Raw genomic sequence first — 22,391 nt, 5'->3', positions numbered from 1 at the left:
AAAAAATAATTTTAATACATTATATGGTACATTAGGCCGCAGGGTAAATTCCACATAAACAGCGCCATTCATCGGTTAACTGTTTAAATGATACCAGTTCAAGTGACCTTTATCGAGAAACACCATAAGAAAGGTTTTCACAATTAACCTTCTAATTGGGCCTAGCATGTGTGATACTGTCTGCTGAGCCATTGTATCTAAGCATATTATATGTGATACTGTCTGCTGAGCCACTGTCTCCTATCAAGTAGCAGAGCTATCAGGTGTCATAGTGTAATGAAACGGGGTAGGGAGACAGACAGGTGAGCCCTAATCTACCCGAAACTCAGTCCCTGCCTACTTGCACGGCCCGTCCTAAGTGACGGCGTACAACTGGGCGACGGTCCCTACGCTCAATAAGTGCAAGGCAGACAACACAAGACAAGGGCACACAGAAGATAAAGGGGGAGGTAGGGGCAGTTGCCCACGGAAACACTGTGAGCAACAGGCAGTGGTGAACGAGCCGAGACAAACCAGGAGAGTACGACGTAGCAAATCAGAGCAGGAGAATAGTCAGTCAAGCCAGGGTCAATAAGTAACAGCGGTCAATAAGGTAAATAGCAAGAATCGCAGAGCCAGGAAACCAGACAATCACAGGCAAGGAACATGCTGCAAGTGAGGGCAAAAATAGACCAAGGGCGGAAACTAGAACCGTCAGGCCAGGCTGTGATAGGTTCTCCCTCTCCTCAGCCTGCCAGCCTGAGTGGTAAGAGATCGCGTCACTCGAGCAGACCTTGGAGCTGATGAAGGCTGATTAACCCCGGGCATCGACACAGAACCTGTGTCTGGCAAACCTTTTACAGTACCCCCCTTTTTATGAGGGGCCACTGGACCCTTCCTAGGTGGGCCTGGCTTGTTGGGGAACCGAAGATGGAACTTGCTGAGCAATATATCGGCGTGAACATCCCGGGCGGGTACCCAAGTCCTGTCCTCAGGCCCGTATCCTCTCCAATGGACCAGGTACTAAAGGGAGCCTTGGACCATCCTGCTGTCCACAATCTTGGCTACCTCGAATTCTACCCCATCCGGAGTGAGAACAGGGACCGGAGGTTTCCTCGATGTAGCCAAGGACGGGGAGCAGCTTTTCAAGAGGGAGGCATGGTACACGTTGTGTATCTGAAAAGACGGGGGTAACTCCAGCCGGAAGGAGACAGGGTTGAGGACCTCAATAATTTTGTACGGCCCTATATACCGGGGAGCAAACTTCTTGGACGGAACTTTAAGGCGCAAATTTTTAGAAGACAGCCACACCAGATCCCCGACCACAAACAGAGGGTTAGTTGAACGTCTTTTATCTGCCTTAGTCTTTTTGATGCTCTGGGACACCTCAAGGTTCTTCTGAACCTGCGCCCAGACTGTGCACAGTTCCCGATGAACGACATCTACCTCGGTATTGTTGGAACCACCAGGTGAAACGGAGGAGAACCGTGGATTAAACCCAAAATTACAGAAGAAGGTGGAAACTCCTGACGAGCTACTGACCTGGTTTTTAAGGGAAAATTCGGCGAGGGGAATGAAGGAGACCCAATCATCTTGACAGTCTGAGATAAAACACCTTAAGTATTGTTCTAGAGACTGATTAGTCCTCTCAGTTTGGCCATTAGTTTCAGGATGGAAGGCCGAGGAAAAGGAGAGATCAATCTCCAGCTTCTTACAGAAAGCTCTCCAAAACAATGAAACAAATTGTACCCCTCTGTCAGAAACAATATTGACCGGAACCCGATGGAGACGCAGGATGTGTTTGACAAACAAGGTAGCTAACGTCTTGGCATTGGGTAGTTTCTTGAGGGGTGCAAAGTGGCACATCTTACTGAAGCGGTCTCCTACAACCCACACCACCGACGTGCCTTGGGACGGAGGCAGATCGGTGATAAAATCCATGGAGATATGGGTCCAAGGTCTCTGGGGAATGGGCAAAGAACATAGTAAGCCCGCAGGTCGAGACCTGGGAGTCTTGGACCTAGCACAAATTTCACAAGCGGCGACGCCAATTTCTCCCTAACCACGTCAGGATGCTGGTAAGCTCACTTCAGATTTTTTTATGGAAAAGGGGACCCTGTGAGGAGGGGAGGGGATACAAAAACCCACATTAAAACCATCAAACAACAACTGCGCACTGGCCCTGTCCGGATAACTATTTAGAAACCTGACCATCCTTTCCAGCTTCACTGGCGTCACCCCCATGACTGGTGTTAAAACCCCCACCCCCACCTCGTTTTCCCTTGCGCAAGCATTTAGATGCCCAGTGGGACGCCCCATTGCATTGAGCACAAAGGTGCTTGAACTTGCAACCTGCACCGAATTTACACTGCCCCTCATTGTATTGCCAGCACAGCCCGAGCTTTGCGTTGCCCCCTGAGCTGGATTGACCAGATTGGCCTGCTGCCCCCCCCCCCCCGCTCCCGGGAAAGGACTGGCCCGGTCGAACTGGAGCCGTTACCCATGACCAGAGGGCAATATCCCCGTGGTCCGACCTAATATTGGGCCGAACCGCCTTTCGTTGTCTAAACTGCTTGTCATAACGTAGCCAATCTAGCCCCCCGCATATACCCTATGGGCTTGCCCGATGGCATCCATATAGCAAAACAGGGGGGAGCAATGTTCCGGAGCCTTTTCACCAATAACACTGGCCAAAATGGCGAACTCTTGCAACCAGTTAACAAATGTCTTAGGGATAAGGCGGTAACAACGCTTTTCCTCCTCCTCCTTCTTACTCTCATCTCACTTCCCCTTTTCCAGATTAAATTTTTCCAGGGGCAAAAATGAAAAAATTTCCACGTACTCGTCCTTCCAAATTTTTTTCCGAACTTGCTGCTTCAAGTGTGCCCCCAAAGGTCCTTCAAAACACACATAAACCTCCCCCCTGGCTTTATCGTCCAACCGAACACCATCAACCGCCGCCGCCGAGTCGGTCTGAACAGACACCGCCACCGATTCCGTATTTGCTCCTACACTCGAGGCGACCGCCGCCGGGGCATTAAACCCTACCCCACCAGCCCCAACCCATGCCGCCACAGGAGACCGCGAAGGGGGCTCGGTGACCCCAGTCCCGTCGAGCCGGCCTAACAATTCCTTGACGCAAACGACCAACTATCGCAGACTTTCCCCCCCACCCCCAACATTCCCAAACCCAGACCCCACATCACATACCCGCTCCTCAACCGCGGAACCCTCCCCCGAAACAGGAGACATAAGTATAGCAGGAAAAGGTAAAGATGGTGAAAACGACTCACCGAGCTGCACAGGTGCTGTGGACCCATCAGCTGGACCATCCTGTCCACGAAGCTCCCCATCCTCAAGGTCTTCGGCAGATCTGGTGCCAGATCCATGGCAGCATGCACAGGCGTGCTCAACGGCCGGTACCGAAGTGGGTGAGGGGCGGGCTCCCAAGCTCTCTCTCTCGTAGTCGACCGGCACCAGAGGGCCGGCAGCTCGCTGCCCGGAAGTCACCCTCGAAACAGACGACCTAGGCCTGCGGCCCAATGCAGGTCCCTTGCTTCCTCCGGATCGCCGTGGGGCTCCACCCCCAGCCGCCACATCACCAGGGGCAGCCGTCCGAACCATGGAACCCGGCGTAGAACTGGCGAGTGGAGTGGTGACCGGAAGTAGAGGCCGCACCCACCCCACTTCCGCTGGACTCCGCTGCGAAGTGGGATTCCTTCCGACCCTGGCACCGGCTGCAGTATCTGTGCTGCCAGACGCCCGAGCCGGAGGTTCCCTCACAGGGCTCCCTCTGTGGCACCGAGTTCGACGAGCCACAACGGGGCTCAGCCTTTCTGGAGGACACGAGCACCGGACGCGGCGCGAAGGAGAGACAGCCAAAGGTACCGGAGCGTTGGCCACCGCTGCAGCTTGTTCCTCCAACCAGGCGGGGCCGAATGCAGCAGCCGCCGCCCGCATCTGCTCAATGAAGTGATGCGCTGACATGCGGTAAGATGGCCGCCGGATGGGAGATACGTGGATGGATGTCTTACTCCGTGCGCTGCTCCCGACCAAAAGACCGGGAAGTCAGCGCACTTCCGGCTAACCCTCACCGGATCCCCTCCCTCTCCTAGACCATCCCCCTCCACTAACTCTCCCCTTTGGCTGTGACACCATCCTCCCTCCTATCCCCGTCATGTCTGGCCTACCCACCACTGTGGCAGAGTCCGTCCGGCCAGTGCTTTCTATGGTTTCGTGCTTGGGATTTTGGGTCTATCACATATCACAAAATCATAAGGCCGGACATCTACTTCCCACACTGACATAGAATGGAGACAACAAGCGTTGCTGCACACATCGATTACATTAAGATATTGTATTACAGTCTGTAGCCTTTGGGGGAATATATTAACCTTTCTACAACACTTTACTAGCGTAGAAAATTCACAAAATGCGCAAATGTCAACAGACCCATACCCATACCCCCAATAAGACTGTATGCCCCCCCCAATCAGACAATAAAATACATTTTAAAAATGTACTTACCTCACCACTCCGTTTCTCCCTCCCGGATTCCCTCAGGCTCTTACAGCAGGCCGCAGCACGTAGAAAGTACTGATGACAGGCCGCGTTGCAGCTAAAAGATGCGACACATTTATTAAGAGTCGTTCGCCTGTTAATAAATGTGTTGCATCTTACTCCAGCAAACTGTTTAATAGGACTGGTGTATGAAACGCCAGTATTAAAGGGAATGTGTCGCTATAAATTATAAATTTTTTTTCAGTTAAACAGTTAATATATAAATGATTACACATTGTTTTAATTTTTTTAATTTTTTCACAAGTCAGGAAATATTATAAATTAGATTCAAATTTATAACATTTCCATGTGCTGGTCACTAGAGGGAGCAATTCCCAAAATTGCAGCATTGGCATGTGGTAAAGCAACCTCATTGCCTTATTGTAAAGGATCTGCCAGGCACAACTTCTGTGTATACGCCCATAGGTAATCAGTCTGCACCTGAGTCTATGTCTCTGAGACTGACTCCATCTTCCACCACTCAGGATGGCAGGCTTAGGAGTGGGAGAGCCTATCGCAGCCTGGCCAGACTCAGCTAGCTCCCGCCCTCTGTCTATTTATACCTGCCTTTCCTGTTCCTCCTTTGCTTGTGATTTCTTCTCGTGTGGTTTCCTGGCCCAGCTACAGATTCTGCTATTTGATCCTGTTCTATACTGACCCTGGCTTACTGACTACTCTCCTGCTCTGCGTTTGGTACCTCGTTCTCTCCTGGTTTGACTCGGCTCGTTCACCACTCTTGTTGCTCACGGTGTTGCCGTGGGCAACTGCCCCTTTTCCCTTAGCTTTGTGTACCCTTGTCTGTTTGTCTCGTGCACTTACTGAGCGTAGGGACCGCCGTCCAGTTGTACCCCGTCGCCTAGGGCGGGTCGTTGCAAGTAGGCAGGGACAGAGTGGCGGGTAGATTAGGGCTCACTTGTCCGTTTCCCTACCCCCGTCATTACACTTATGCTGCAAATTTGTAGTAGACACACTCGCGCTAGTGTCCTCCCAGAATCCCCCCTCCTTTATCCTGGCTAGTGCCAGGAGAAAGGAGGTGGTTGAATGTTCACACCTCCTACACTGTGTGCCGCCATTTTCTGAGCGAATGCACAGTGTAGGAGGATTAGATACAGTGATCATTAGACAGTATAACATTAACATACACACACATCACATACACAAACATAACTTACCTACTCCTGCCGCCTCCGCCCTGCCGCTCCTAGTCCTTGCGTCTGCGCTGCCTTCAACATATGGCCAGAAGCCGCGACGGGAAGTCATCATCTTACTGTACGGCCGTGGTTTCCGGTCCACATGAAAATGGTGCCGGATGTCGCTCTACCAAAGACCTTCCTTCTGGTCTGTGTGGGAGCGGCGCATGCGCCGTTCCCACACAGACGGTGTACGCTATAGTGAATGGAACGGCTCCCGTTCTCATTCTCTATGGGGATGTATGTGCCGTATTCCATCTCTGTATGCGTCGTTAATGGACAGATACAGAGATGAAAAAAAAAATGGCAGCCCCCATAGAGAAGTAAAAGAAAGAAAAAAGTACAACACAAAAACACAAATAAATACAATTTATTTTAATGACATACTAAAAGCAATATTATATAAAAAAAAAAAATTCCGTGACGCCTTCCCTTTAAAGGGGTTTTCCACGTTCTGACAACTGATGACCTATCCACTGGATAGGTCATCAGTATATGATCGGTGCGTGTTCGACACCTGGACCCCGCACCGATTCGTCACTCCAGCTGCCTCCGGGCACCGGACAACACTGCCGGAAGCAGATGGCTCCTGTCAAAGAATAGAGGCCAAGCTGCAGTTCTGCCGAACGGCCGCTATGCAGTGATCGGAGCCATTTGCTTCCGGCAGTGTTGTCCAGAGCCCGGAGGCAGCTGGACTGGCAGATCAGTGCGGGGTCTGATGTAGTAACGATTGTTGGCCCCCATACATTACCAATGATTGCTCCTTGTGACACGCTGTATCGTCGATTGGCGCTGGTTTTCATGGTCAGTATCGGGACGTCTAAAAGGACCTTTATTTCCTCAGACACCACCATAACTAGGCATTGGAACCAACCCTTCCACCTTAGCGGGTAAAGATGTACATGCTAAAAGGTTCATTATATACACATAAGGGCTAAAGGTGAAAACACAGAGGTGCTCACCATATATCCAGCGTATAACTGTGTCCTCCAAATCTTACGGAGCAGGATTTGTTCTAGATTCCTGTTTATATCTCAGACACGTTCATACCATTTTAGACAATGAATCGACATATCGCAAACTTGTGGCGAAACCAAGCACTGCATGTAAAGAATCTTTAAAAAATCTGCTAGAAGAAGGAATTGGATTAGGAGTATTAGCCAAGAAACAGGCAGAATACTTACTGATAGAATTCCCTATTGTTCCCATATTCCATGGGATGCCAAAAATCCATAACTTTGCATGGTCTTGAAACTTGGGTTATCTGTGACGTAGTTGGCTAGTACCTCTGCAAACAGGCCTGCCATCAGGGTAGTACCGCTGGTACTACTGTCAGGGGCCTGGCCACAAAAGTAAAATAAAGTGGGCAGCCGCCGCTCATCAAGGTTATGATCAGAGGTAATTGGTTTGTAGAAAGGAATGGGACCCATGCAGGGGCCAGAAGCAGCGGCCGGCTCTGCAACTTGGTGAGTGACTGTTTTAAAGCAGAAGTTTCAGTTTAATTATTTTTTTTTATGTTGCCCCTCTGCCCCACCTTCCCACCTGTCTCTCTCCCCTTCCCCTCCCCAGACCCCAGTCAAGCGTCATATTCACTCTGGCCCAACTCCCGCCTCGTCCACTTTCCGTTCTCTTAGCCTACTCCTCCGCCTTCATCCTGGTATAATAGCTAAAGAAAATTACCTTATGAGGTTTAGAGTTAGTTAGTTATATGTCGAAATTTTGATCTAAGGTTTGCACACCATGACGGTCGGTAGTCATGTAGACCGGACGCTTCCATGATTTGAATACGCTGTGACGTGGCACATTGGGTCACAGGAACGTGGTGTAAAGGATCTGCCAGACACAGCTTCTGTGTCGACGCCCGTGGTTAATCAGTCTGCACCTGCTCCTAGGTCTCATAGAGTGACTCGATTTGCTACCACTCTGGTAGGCTCAGAAGTGGGAGAACCTATCACAGCCTGGCCAGACGGTTCTAGCTCCCGCCCTCGGTCTATTTATACCTTCATTTCCTGCTTGTCTTTCCCTGTGATTCTTTCCTGTTTCCTGGCTCTGCTGCTCCTGCTATTATTATTGACCTTGCTTCATTTTGACCCTGGCTTTACTGACTACACTCATGCTCTGCGTTTGGTACCCCGTACACTCCTGGTTTGACTCGGCTCGTTCACTACGCATGTTGCTCTTGGTGTTGCCATGGGAAACTGCCCCATTTCCCTTAGCTTCTGTGTACCCTTGTCTGTTTGTCTGTTGTGCACATATTGAGCATAGGGACCGTCGCCCAGTTGTACACCGTCGCCTAGGACGGGCCGTGGAAGTAGGCAGGGACTGAGTGGCAGGTAGATTAGGGCTCACCTGTCTGTCTCCCTACCCAGTCATTACATAATCACAGGCCCATATACCTTTTCTAAACTGGTCCCTGACACAACTATGGATCCCCTTGAGACCCTGGCTCAGCAAATGCAGGGCCTCTCCCTACAGATCCAAGCCCTGGCTCAGAGGTGCAACCAGCATGATGCTACCCTGGTAGTGCCCCACCTCACTTTTTTCTCCTTTCGGGAGAGTTGTAGGCTCTATTTCCATCTAAGGCCCCACTCCTCAGGTACTGAGAGCCAGCGAGTGGGTATAATTATGTCCCGGCTCCAGGACGGGCCCCAAGAATGGGCCTTCTCCTTGGCTCCTGACGCCCCTGAACTTTCCTCTGTTGATCTTTTTTTTTCTGCTCTCGGGCTCATATATGACAAGACTGACAAGACTGCTTTTGCCGAGAGTCAGCTGGTGACCTTACGTCAGGGTAAGACACCCGTTGAGGAGTACTGTTCTGACTTTAGAAAGTGGTGTGTAGCTTCTCGGTGGAATGACCCTGCCTTGAGGTGCTAGTTTAGATTGGGTCTGTCGAACGCCCTGAAAGACCTGTTAGTTAGCTATCCCTCTTCTGACTCCCTAGATCAGGTTATGGCTTTAGCGGTACGTCTTGACCGACGTCTCAGGGAACGACGACTTGAACGTTTTTGTGCTTTCTCCTCAGCCTCCCCCATGATGGCTCCTGAGGTTCTGTTGCTTCGTTCTTCCACGGAAAACTCGGATGAACCAATGCAACTCGGGGCCTCCGTGTCTCCCCAACAACGTAGAGAGCTCCGCAGGAAGAATGGTCTCTGCTTCTACTGTAGGGATGACAAGCATCAAGTGAACAACTGCCCTAGGCGTAAGAATAAGCAGCCGGAAGAACTTCCGCGCCTAAGTGACCATCGGGGAGGTCACTTGTGCGCACAGGTATTTCCCGTAAATATGAAACCTAAAAAGATCTTGCTTCCCTTTCAGGTCTCTTTTGAGGGCAGGTCTGCTACCGGCAGTGCCATCGTGGTTTTAGTGTCTTCTGATAATATTATGTCTGTGGAATTTGCTATGTTTCTAGCTATGCCATTGATTGATTTGCCTAAACCTGTCCCGGTAGTGGGTATCGACTCCACTCCACTCCACTTGCTAATGGTTATTTTACACAGCATACCCCTGTTTTTGAACTCTTTGTTGGCTCCATGCATTTGGAGCAGTACTCTGTACTGTTGATGCAGGGATTATCGTCTGATTTGGTTTTAGGCCTTCCCTGGTTGTAGTTTCATAATCCCACGTTTGACTGGAATACTGGGGATCTTACCAAATGGGGTAATGAATGTTTGACGTCATGTTTTTCTGTTAATTCTATTTCTCCCCCTGAGGAGGTGAACACGCTACCTGAGTTTGTTCAGGACTTCTCTGATGTTTTCTCTAAGGAGGCCTCCGAAGTGTTACCTCCTCATAGAGAATACGATTACGCTATCGATTTGGTACCAGGAGCTAAGCTACCTAAGGGTAGGATATTTAATCTCTCTTGTCCCGAACGTGAAGCCATGAGAAAGTATATCCAGGAATGCCTGGCCAAGGGTTACATTCGCCCCTCTACTTCTCCGGTAGGTGCTGGCTTCTTCTTCGTAGGGAAGAAGGATGGTGGTCTTAGGCCATGCATTGACTACCGTAACTTGAATAAGGTCACTGTAAGGAACCAGTATCCCCTTCCTTTGATTCCTGATCTCTTTAATCAGGTTCAGGGGGCCCAATGGTTCTCTAAGTTTAATCTACGGGGGGAGTATAACCTTATCCGCATCAAAGAGGGGGATGAGTGGAAGACTGCGTTTAACACGCCCGAAGGTCATTTCAAATACCTCGTCATGCCCTTTGGGTTGTGTAATGCTCCCGCGGTCTTCCAGAATTTCATAAATGAGATTTTAAGAGATTACCTGGGGGTATTTCTTGTAGTGTACCTTGATGACATACTTGTGTTTTCCAAGGACTGGTCCTCCCACATTGAGCATGTCAGGAAGGTGCTCCAGGTCCTTCGGGAAAACAAACTGAAGACTGAAAAATGTGTGTTTGGGGTGCAGGAGATACAATTTTTGGGTCAAATCCTCACTCCTCATGAATTCCGCATGGACCCCGCCAAGGTCCAGGCTGTGGCGGAATGGGTCCAACCTGCCTCCCTGAAGGCGTTACAGTGCTTCTTGGGGTTCGCTAATTATTACAGGAGATTTATTGCTAACTTCTCGGTCATCGCTAAGCCTCTTATGGACCTATCTCGCAAGGGTGCTGATCTCCTCCACTGGCCTCCTGAGGCTGTCCAGGCTTTTGAGGCCCTTAAGAAGTGCTTTATCTCGGCCCCGGAGTTGGTTCAGCCCAACCAAATGGAGCCATTTATCATGGAGGTTGACGCGTCCGAGGTGGGAGTGGGGGCTGTCATGTCCCAGGGTACCAGGACCCTCACCCATCTCCATCCCTGTGCCTACTTCTCCAGGAAGTTTTCGCCCACTGAGAGTAACTATGACATTGGCAACCGCAAACTCTTAGCCATTAAATGGGCATTTGAAGAGTGGCGCCTCTTCCTGGAGGGGGCTAGGCACCAGGTAACGGTCCTTACCGACCACAAGAATCTGGTTTTCCTAGAATCGGCCCGGAGGCTAAACCCGAGACAAGCTCGATGGGCGTTATTTTTTACCAGATTACATTTTTTGGTTACCTATAGGGCTGGGTCTAAAAATATTAAGGCTGATGCACTGTCGCGTAGCTTCTTGGCCAGCCCTCCTTCGGAGGAAGATCCTGCTTGTATTTTGCCTCCAGGTATAATCATTTCCTCTATTGATTCTGATTTAGTCTCTGAAATTGCTGCTGATCAAGGTTCAGCTCCCGGGAGACTTCCTGAGAACAAGCTGTTTGTTCCCCTGCAATTCCGGCTAAGGGTACTTAGGGAAAATCATGACTCCGCACTATCTGGTCATCCAGGCATCCTGGGTACCAAGCACCTCATTGCCAGAAACTATTGGTGGCCTGGGTTGCCTAAAGACGTTAAGGCCTACGTCGCCGCTTGTGAGGTTTGTGCTAAGTCCAAGACTCCCAGGTCCCGACCAGCGGGCTTACTACGTTCTTTGCCCATTCCCCAGAGACCTTGGACCCATATCTCCATGGATTTTATCACCGATTTGACTCCATCTCAAGGCAAGTCGGTGGTGTGGGTTGTAGTAGACCGCTTCAGTAAGATGTGCCACTTTGTGCCTCTCAAGAAACTACCCAATGCCAAGACGTTAGCTACCTTGTTTGTCAAACACATCCTGCGTCTCAATGAGGTTCCGGTCAATATTGTTTCTGACAGAGGGGTACAATTTGTTTCATTGTTTTGGAGAGATTTCTTTAAGAAGCTGGAGATTGATCTGTCCTTTTCCTCGGTCTACCATCCTGAAACTAGTGGCCAAACTGAGAGGACTAATCAGTCTCTAGAACAATACTTAAAGGGAATGTGTTGCCAGAAAAACATGTTTTTTTTTAAAAAATTAAACATTTAGTGTGTGGGTGATTAAACATTGTTCAAATTTTTTTTATTTTTTTGCACGAGTCCAGGAAATATTATAAATTATTTCTAATTTATAATACTACCCATTTTTGGTCACTAGATGGAGCTGTTCCCAAAATTGCAGCATTGCAACATTGGGTTAAAAGCCCTCGCTCTAGTGAGCTCTCAGCACTCCCTCCTTTATCCTGGCTAGTGCCGGGATAAACGAGGGGTTTGAACGATGTAACCTCCTACACCGTGTGTCGCCATTTTTTGAGCTAACCCACAGTGTAGTAGGTTTACATACAGTAGTAAACACACACAAACACGAACATACATTGAAATCTCTTACCTGCTCCTGCCGCCGCGGCTCCCTCTGGCCCGTCCGCTCCGTTTGCTGCCGCTGGTGCAAGTGCACAAATCCGGAAGCCGCGACCGGAAGTAGTAATATTACTGTCCGGCCGCGACTTCCGGTCCACAGGAAAATGGCGCCGGACGGCGCCAATTTCGAATAGGACTGTGTGGGAGCGGCGCATGCGCAGTTCCCACACAGACGCCGTACACTGCAGTCAATGGGACGGGAGCCGTTCGCAGTCCCTATGGGACTGTGGCTGCCGTATTCCATGTCTGTATGTGTCGGAACAGAAATGGAACAAAAAATGGCAGCCCCCATAGGGAAGAAAAAGTGTAAAAATAAGAAAAAGTAAAACACAAAACACACAAATGAATATAAACGTTTTTAATAAAGCACTAACATCTTTAACATATAAAAAAATAATTTGTGATGACACTGTTCCTTTAAGGTGTTTTATCTCAGACTGTCAAGATGATTGGGTCTCCTTCATTCCCCTCGCTGAATTTTCCCTTAATAACCGGGTCAGTAACTTGTCGGGGGTTTCCCCCTTCTTCTGTAATTTTGTGTTTAATCCACGGTTCTCCTCCGTTTCACCTGGTGGTTCCAACAATCCCGAGGTAGATGTCGTTCATCGGGAACTGTGCACAGTCTGGGCCCAGGTTCAGAAGAACCTTGAGGCGTCCCAGAGCATCCAAAAGACTCAGGCAGATAAAAGACGTTCAACTAACCCTCTGTTTGTGGTCGGGGATCTGGTGTGGCTGTCTTCTAAAAATTTGCGCCTTAAAGTTCCGTCCAAGAAGTTTGCTCCCCGGTATATAGGGCCGTACAAAATCATTGAGGTCCTCAACCCTGTATCCTTCCGGCTGGAGTTACCCCCGTCTATTCAGATACACAACGTGTTCCATGCCTCCCTCTTGAAAAGCTGCTCCCCGTCCTTGGCTTTATCGAGGAAACCTCCGGTCCCTGTTTTCACTCCGTATGGGGTAGAATTCGAGGTAGCCAAGATTGTGGACAGCAGGATGGTCCAAGGCTCCCTCCAGTACCTGGTCCATTGAAGAGGATACGGGCCTGAGGAGAGGACTTGGGTACCCGCCCGGGATGTTCACGCCGGTATATTGCTCAGGAAGTTCCATCTTCGGTTCCCCAACAAGCCAGGCCCACGTAGAAAGGGTCCAGTGGCCCCTCATAAAAGGGGAGGTACTGTAAAGGGTTTGCCAGACACAGGCTCTATGTCGACGCCAATGGTTAATCAGCCTTCATCAGCTCCAAGGTCTGCTAGAGTGACGCGATCTGTTACCACTCAGGCTGGCAGGCTGAGGAGAGGGAGAACCTATCACAGCCTGGCCTGACGGTTCTAGCTCCCGCCCTTGGTCTATTTTTGCCCTCACTTGCAGCATGTTCCTTGCCTGTGATTGTCTGGTTTTCTGGCTCTGCGATTCTTGCTATTTACCTTATTGACCGCTGTTACTTATTGACCCTGGCTTGACTGACTATTCTCCTGCTCTGATTTGCTACTAATCTGGTCCCCATGGCAGCAATCTGTCTTTCCATCTGGCACCTCCAGCAGACTCCTTTCAGTCTAGTTTGATTTATTTTACCTCAGAGTTCCTCTTTTTACCTTTTTTTAATTTCTTCTTTCCCTCTCCCCTTCTTCTCCTTCTCCCCCCACTTTTTTAGAACTATTTCTAACAGGGGCTGTGCAGGATTAGAAAAATATGGCTGCTTTCTTCCAAATACAGCACCACACCTATCCACAGGTTGTAGGTTGTATCTGGTATTGCAGGTTTGCTCCATTGAAGTGAATGGTAATGAGCTGTAGTACCACACACAACCTATGGACAGGTGTGGTGCTGGTTTTTGGAGAAAGCAGACAAGTTATCTCATCCTGGACAACCCTTTGTCATGGATAGTTCTTGTGCGGAGATGCTCCCTGCATTATCCCTTTTCCTTTATGGCCGCTGATATGTTCTATTCAGCTTTATGGCCTCTGTGGTAAGTACACTGCCAGTCATTAAAGGGTTAACACTTCAGACCACTGTGGGTGACGTCACAATGTATGAGTTGTGCAGTGGTAATAAACTCCTGTAGTAATGATGATGAAGGTGCTGATGTCATAAATACAAATGTTTATGACATAAAGAAGATTCCATATTAGAAGGTTTTACTGCCACATTCAGCGCCATATTGGATGGGACTGAGGACCTTGAGCTTGACTTCCCCACCAATACCGACCTGATGTAATTTGGAGGTTCTAGCAGGGAAACCCTTCACCCCAGACCACTTCTTCATCACAGTGATGCCATCCTCTTCATACGGGTTGTCTGTAATAGAGGGGGGTTTCCAGCAGGAGATCCCCCTCTATTAGCCAGAGCGGAGACAGGTGCTACAAGGAGGCATCTGGAGGGCCCGTCTCATCCGTGGATCGCCCATTCATTTTAATGGGTGCCCAGGTAGAGAGACATCCGCCTAGCCAACCAGATCAGCCGATTTATGTGTTTTATGTCGTTCGTTCATTGTATTGTCTTTCCTTGAAAATCTGAGAAAACTTACAAATTCTGTTACAAATGATATTTTGGCACCTTCTAAGCCCAGAGGAAGGGCAATCCTCCAGCCATGGTTTCCCTAGAGGTTTCCCCCACAGGGGGTTTTTCCTTTCCTGCGTGCTGGAGGGTGACTCTTCGTGAGTCGGAGGTTTGCCATTTTGGGTTTGGTCATATAATATAATAAAAGTTTTGACCATTTAACACCCAATTATAATGTTTTGTGTCTTTATTTTGCATTCTTTGGTTTGGTGATTGGGATTCTGGGTCTATCACATATCACAAAATCATAAGGCCGGACATCTACTTCCCACACTGACATAGAATGGAGACAACAAGCGTTGCTGCACAATTAAGTGTACACATCCTTACATTAAGATATTGTATTACGGTCTGTAGCCTTTGGGGGAATATATTAACCTTTCTACAACAGTTTACTAGCGTAGAAAATTCACAAAATGCGCAAATGTCGTCATTTTTGGGGGCAAAAAATGAGCGGGGCATAGCAGAAATGGCCAACAATTTTACTATAATTTACGCCAGTAACTGATGTCAATTATAGCAGAAATCTATATGTATAATGCGGCCCAGATTTATCTCTGGGGGGCATAACAAGGCAAAGGTCCATGCCAGACCCATACCTCCCCCCCCAATCAGACTGTATGCCCCCCCCAATCAGACAATAAAATACATTTAAAAAATGTACTTTAAATGTACAGCAGGCCGCAGCACGTAGAAAGTACTGATGACAGGCCTCACTGCAACTAAAAGATGCGACACATTTATTAAGAGTCATTCGCCTGTTAATAAATGTGTTGCATCTTACTCCAGCAAACTGTTTAATAGGACTGGTGTATGAAACGCCAGTATTAAAGGGAATGCGTTGCTAGAAATTATGACAAATAGCTGCCCCCATACAGTTTAATGCCCCCTTAGCTACCTCTAGTACCAGTGCACACATATAAAGCGCCAGTGCCCATATAGATAGTGTCACACACAGTGCCCATGTAGATGGTGCCCCCCCCAGTGATTCCACTCCAGGAGGAGCCCCTGCCGTCACTGTCCATAACATGGACAGTGACGTAAGGCATTCCCTATAGGAGCAGAATCCCTGTCCAGAGCGTCGGCCACGCTGTGGCCAGGGATTGCACTCCAGGAGGAGCCCTTGATGTAACTGTACATATATGGACAGTGACATCAGGGGTTCCGCCTAGGAGCGGAATCCCCGGCCAGACCATCAGCAATGCAAAGGCAGTGGATTCCGCTCCAGGAGTAGTCCCCGACGTCAATGTACATATATGAATAGTGAGATAAGGGGCTCCGCACTTAAAGTAGTGCTGTGCCCGGGAATTCCTCGGCGAGTGGTACTAATACAGAAGCAGGGAGCTGACGATCCCTTACATTAGCATCGGATTCAACTGGATCTGCATCCTTAGGACGCAAATACAGTTGACACCAAGACATACCACCGGCCGCTTGGGACATTGTAACACCGCCCGGAATCCTGGACTGTCCCGCTGTATCCGGGACGGTTAGGAGGTATGCAGTAATTAGGACCATGCACATGCGCAGATTCCACAGTAAATGCTTGTTCATGAGCCTGCAAAAGAGGAGCTGCTCAGTTTGCCATTAGGGTGATGACTGACGGATAAGGCCTCGTTCACATCTGCACTATTGTCTCTTGTAAAATCACGGCCCCAACGCAGGTGTGAACAGGGCCTTAGAGAGATAACTGAATACAGCAGCTGGCCATAAACTGAAATACTCTGCAGGTACAGAAGACAAATGGTAGACCAATTAGAAATGTGATTTATTTTGTACAATACATACAAGGCAATTTAAAAAAAACAGTGCAAAGGTGTACATAGCCTTTAAGCAATCAGGAGGCATATTTTCAGATTCTGCTGGACTTTTCCCATATACCGGCGTTTCAGGCATCCTATTGGTCCACGGTGTCCTCAATGCCCACCCCATTTACTTCTTGTTTAGCCACAATGCCCGCACGCCACAGCAAGCTGACAGTGCCCGCCCTAATGGTATATACAGGGGTGATGGAGATTTTATACCGAGATAAAGGTGGGCTGGTACATACACGGATAATGGTGGTTATATATGGGGATGATGGCTGGTATATACAGGGATGATGAGAGTCCCTTATATACAGTGAAGGAAATAAGTATTTGATCCCTTGCTGATTTTGTAAGTTTGCCCACTGTCAAAGACATGAACAGTCTAGAATTTTTAGGCTAGGTTAATTTTACCAGTGAGAGATAGATTATATAAAAAAAATAAAAATAATTCACATTGTCAAAATTATATATATTTATTTGCATTGTGCACAGAGAAATAAGTATTTGATCCCTTTGGCAAACAAGACTTAATACTTGGTGGCAAAACCCTTGTTGGCAAGCACAGCAGTCAGACGTTTTTAGTAGTTGATGATGAGGTTTGCACACGTTAGATGGAATTTTGGCCCACTCCTCTTTGCAGATCATCTGTAAATCATTAAGATTTCGAGGCTGTCGCTTGGCAACTCGTATCTTCAGCTCCCTCCATAAGTTTTCGATGGGATTAAGGTCTGGAGACTGACTTGGCCACTCCATGACCTTAATGTGCTTCTTTTTGAGCCACTCCTTTGTTGCCTTGGCTGTATGTTTCGTGTAATTGTCGTGCTGGAAGACCCAGCCACGAGCCATTTTTAATGTCCTGGTGGAGGGAAGGAGGTTGTCACTCAGGATTTGACGGTACATGGCTCCATCCATTCTCCCATTGATGCGGTGAAGTAGTCCTGTGCCCTTAGCAGAGAAACACCCCCAAAACATAATGTTTCCACCTCCATGCTTGACAGTAGGGACGGTGTTCTTTGGGTCATAGGCAGCATTTCTCTTCCTCCAAAAACGGCGAGTTGAGTTAATGCCATAGAGCTCAATTTTTGTCTCATCTGACCACTGCACCTTCTCCCAATCACTCTCAGAATCATCCAGATGTTCATTTGCAAACTTCAGATGGGCCTGTACATGTGCCTTCTTGAGCAAGGGGACCTTGCGGGCACTGCAGGATTTTGATCCATTACGGCGTAATGTGTTACCAATGGTTTTCTTGGTGACTGTGGTCCCAGCTGCCTTGAGATGATTAACAAGTTCCCCCCATGTAGTTTTCGGCTGAGCTCTCACCTTCCTCAGGATAAAGGATACCCCACGAGGTGAGATTTTGCATGGAGCCCCAGATCGATGTCGATTGACAGTCATTTTGTATGTCTTCCATTTTCTTACTATTGCACCAACAGTTGTCTCCTTCTCACCCAGCGTCTTACTTATGGTTTTGTAGCCCATTCCAGCCTTGTGCAGGTCTATGATCTTGTCCCTGACATCCTTAGAAAGCTCTTTGGTCTTGCCCATGTTGTAGAGGTTAGAGTCAGACTGATTAATTGAGTCTGTGGACAGGAAACTTTTATACAGGTGACCATTTAAGACAGCTGTCTTTAATGCAGGCACCAAGTTGATTTGGAGCGTGTAACTGGTCTGGAGGAGGCTGAACTCTTAATGTTTGGTAGGGGATCAAATACTTATTTCTCTGTGCACAATGCAAATAAATATATATAATTTTGACAATGTGATTTTCTTTTTTTTTTTTTAATATAATCTATCTCTCACTGGTAAAATTAACCTAGCCTAAAAATTCTAGACTGTTCATGACTTTGACAGTGGGCAAACTTACAAAATCAGCAAGGGATCAAATACTTATTTCCTCCACTGTAACCCCCATATTCCCTGTATATTACCCCCAAAAGGAGAGATCAGCAGCACATCGCAGTCCAAAACTCATGGAAAACTATTTTATGTTTCACCCATCCCACCCATCGCTGGATGTGGGTATACTAGGACACATGACTAATATGATAATATTTTAATATAGAATTGTGCATCCTAGTATAATGCTGAGATCTGGTGACTGCGCTGGCCACTCCATTACAGATAGAATACCAGCTGCCGGCTTCTTCCCTAAATAGTTCTTGCATCATTTGGAGGTGTGCTTTTGGTCATTGTCCTGTTGTAGGATGAAATTGGCTCCAATCAAGCGCTGTCCACAGGGTATGGCATGGTGTTGCAAAATGGAGTGATAGCCTTCCTTATTCAAAATCCCTTTTACCTTGTACAAATGTCCCACTTTACCAGCACCAAAGCAACCCCAGACCATCACATTACCTCCACCATGCTTGACAGATGGCGTCAGGCACTCTTCCAGCATCTTTTCAGTTTTCTGCGTCTCACAAATGTTCTTCTGTGTGATCCAAACACCTCAAACTTCGATTCGTCTGTCCATAACACTTTTTTCCAATCTTCCTCTGTCCAATGTCTGAGCTTTTGCCCATATTAATCTTTTCCTTTTATTAGCCAGTCTCAGATATGGCTTTTTCTTTGCCACTCTGCCCTGAAGGCCAGCATCCTGGAGTCGCCTCTTCACTGTAGACGTTGACACTGGCGTTTTGTGGGTACTATTTAATGAAGCTGCCAGTTGAGGACCTGTTAGGCGTCTATTTCTCAAACTAGAGACTCTAATGTACTTGTCTTGTTGCTCAGTTGTGCAGCGGGGCCTCCCACTTCCCTTTCTACTCTGGTTAGAGCCTGTTTGTGCTGTCCTCTGAAGGGAGTAGTACACACCGTTGTAGCAAATCTGCAGTTTCTTGGCAATTTCTCGCATGGAATAGCCTTCATTTCTAAGAACAAGAATAGACTGTCGAGTTTCACATGAAAGCTCTATTTTTCTAGCCATTTGGAGAGTTTAATCGAACCCACAAATGTAATGCTCCAGATTCTCAACTAGCTCAAAGGAAGGTCAGTTGTATGGCTCCTCTAAACAGCAAAAATGTTTACAGCGGTGCTGTAATGATAGGGGTAGGGAAACGGACAAGTGAGCCCTAATCTACCTGCCACTCTGTCCCTGCCTACTTGCAACGACCCGCCCTAGGCGACGGGGTACAACTGGGCGGCGGTCCCTACGCTCAGTAAGTGCACGAGACAAACAGACAAGGGTACACAAAGCTAAGGGAAATGGGGCAGTTGCCCACGGCAACACCGTGAGCAACAAGAGAGGTGAACGAGCCGAGTCAAACCAGGAGTGTACGAGGTACCAAACGCAGAGCAGGAGAGTAGTTAGTAAGCCAGGGTCAGTATGGAGCAGGATCAAATAGTCAGGAGCTGTAGCTGGGCCAGGAAACCACACGAGAAGAATCACAAGCAAAGGAGGAACAGGAAAGGCAGGTATAAATAGACAGAGGGCGGGAGCTAGCGGAGTCTGGCCAGGCTGCGATAGGCTCTCCCACTCCTAAGCCTGCCAGCCTGAGTGGTGGAAGCTGGAGTCAGTCTCAGAGACATAGACTCAGGTGCCGACTGATTACCTATGGGCGTTAACCCCGCTGTGCCTGGCACATCCTTTACAGGTGCTAACATAATTGCACAAGGGTTTTCAAGTGTTTTGTAATCATCCATTAGCCTTCTAACACAGTTAGCAAACACAATGTACCATTAGAACACTGGAGTGATGGTTGCTGGAAATTGGCCTCTATACACCTATGTAGATATTGCATTAAAAACCAGACGTTTGCAGCTAGAATAGTCATTTACCACATTAACAATGGATAGAGTGTATTTCTGATTAATTTAATGTTATCTTCATTGAAAAAAAACTGTGCTTTTCTTTCAAAAATAAGGAAATTTCTAAGTGACCCTAAACTTTTGAACGGTAGTGTATATGGTCTGCAGAATGCCTGTGTAGGACTGATATCTGTCACTATATGGTGGGAATATTGGTCTTTGTTTTACTACACACGTTTTTAGTACACAATTAAGAGTGTTCACATTATTTCTATATAGTGGAAGTGTAGACCCCCAAGAATTATTTCCTTTGGTGGGTCCAAGGTACCTCAGTCAGACACAGAGTGTACACATCCTTGCATTAAGATATTGTATTACTGTCTGTAGCCTTAGAGGAGAATTTATTAACCTTGCTAAGCTGCTTATCTGGCATAGAAAAGTCCCAAAAGTCGCAATTTGCGGGAAAGCTTTTGGTCGGTTTACGCTGCCTTTGGCACTTTTTTGAAAAGTGTGTGGTGCTTTGCTTTTGTATGCTCTGGGACGCCTCTAGTTTCTTCTGAACCTGGACCCAGACTGTGGACAGTTCCCGATGAACGAGATCTACCTCGGGATTGTTGGAACCACCAGGTGAAACAGAGGAGAACCGTGGATTAAACCCAAAATTACAGAAAAATGTGGAGACCCCTGATGAGTTACTGACCCGGTTATTAAGGGAAAATTTGGCGAGGGAAATGAAGGAGACCCAATCATATTGACAGTCAGAGATAAAACACCTTAAATATTGTTCTAGAGACTGATTAGTCCTCCAGAACGGACCCCTAAATAAATATAGACCCAAGACTACACCCCTAAATAAATACAGACCCCAGACCAGACCCCTAAATAAATACAGACCCCAGACCAGTTCCCTAAATAAATACAGACCACAGACCAGACCACTAAATAAATACAGACCTCCAGATCAGACCCCTAAATAAAAACAGACCCCAGACTGGACCCCTAAATAAATGCAGACCTCAGACCGGACCCCTAAATAAATACAGACCCCAGACTAGACTCCTAAATCAATGGAGACCACAGACCAGTCCCCTAAATAAATACAGACCCAGACCAGACCCCTAAATAAATACAGACCCCAGACTAGACCCCTAAATAAATACAGACCCTAGACTAGACCCCTAAATGAATACAGACCCCAGACCAGACCCCTAAATAAATACAGACCCCAGACCAGACCCCTAAATAAATACAGACCACAGACCAGACCCCTAAATAATTACAGACCCCTAAAACAATGCAGACCACAGACCAAACCACTAAATAATTACAGACCCCAGACCAGACCCCTAAATGAATAAAGACTCCAAACCGGACCCCTAATAAAATACAGACCACAGAGTGGACCCCTAAAAAAATACAGACCCCAGACTAGACCCCTAAATAAATGCAGACCCCAGACTGGACCCCTAAATAAATACAGACCCCAGACCAGACCCCTAAATAAATACAGACCCCCAGACCAGACCCCTAAATCAATGCAGACCACAGACCAGACCACTAAATAATTACAGACCCCAGACCAGACCCCTAAATCAATGCAGACCACAGACCCCTAAATAAATATAGACCACAGACCAGACCCCTAAATAAATCCAGACCCCAGACCGGACCCCTAAATAAATCCAGACCCCAGACCGGACACCTAAATAAATAAAGACCCCAGACCAGACCCCTAAATAAATACAGACCCCAGACTAGACCCCTAAATGAATACAGACCCCAAACCAGACCCCTAAATAAATACAGACCCCAGAGCAGACTCATAAATTAATGCAGACCCAAGACTAGACCCCTAAATGAATACAGACCCCAAACCAGACCCCTAAATAAATACAGACCACAGAGCAGACCCCTAAATCAAAGCAGAAAACAGACCAGACCCCTAAATAAATTCTGACCCTAGACCAGACTCCTAAATAAATGCAGACCCCAGATCGGACCCCTAAATAAATACAGACCGCAGACCAGACTCCTAAATAAATACAGACCCAAGACTAGACCCCTAAATGAATACAAACCCCAGACCAGACCCCTAAATCAATGCAGACAACAGACCAGACACCAAAATAATTACAGACCCCAAACCAGACCCCTAAATAAATAGACCCCAGAGCAAACCCCTAGATCAATGCAGACCCAAGACCAGACCCCTAAATAAATACAGACCCCAGACCAGACCCCTAAATAAATGCAGACCCCAGACCAGACTCCTAAATGAATAAAGACCCGAGACCTGACCCCTAAAAAAAATACAGACCCCAGACC

General features: G+C 47.7%; 2 protein-coding genes across 2 annotated transcripts in view; one reads left to right on the top strand and one right to left on the bottom strand.

Moving 5' to 3' along the window:
• Positions 1–22,391, bottom strand: part of LOC142728725 (protein kinase C delta type-like) — a 154,383-nt gene that overhangs the window by 80,323 nt on the left and 51,669 nt on the right. The window lies entirely within an intron of this gene.
• The window catches only part of LOC142728724 (protein kinase C delta type-like), a 36,180-nt gene continuing 22,565 nt past the window's right edge, over positions 8,777–22,391 (top strand). Inside the window, exon 1 of the mRNA XM_075849109.1 lies at positions 8,777–8,996. The gene's annotated coding sequence lies outside the window, so the exon portion shown is untranslated. The remainder of the gene's footprint in view (positions 8,997–22,391) is intronic.

This window comes from Rhinoderma darwinii, unplaced genomic scaffold, assembly GCF_050947455.1.
Source record: "Rhinoderma darwinii isolate aRhiDar2 unplaced genomic scaffold, aRhiDar2.hap1 Scaffold_687, whole genome shotgun sequence".
NCBI classification, from domain to species: domain Eukaryota; kingdom Metazoa; phylum Chordata; class Amphibia; order Anura; family Rhinodermatidae; genus Rhinoderma; species Rhinoderma darwinii.
Note: the sequence above shows the minus strand (reverse complement) of the source record. Positions and strands in the feature narration are given on the sequence as shown.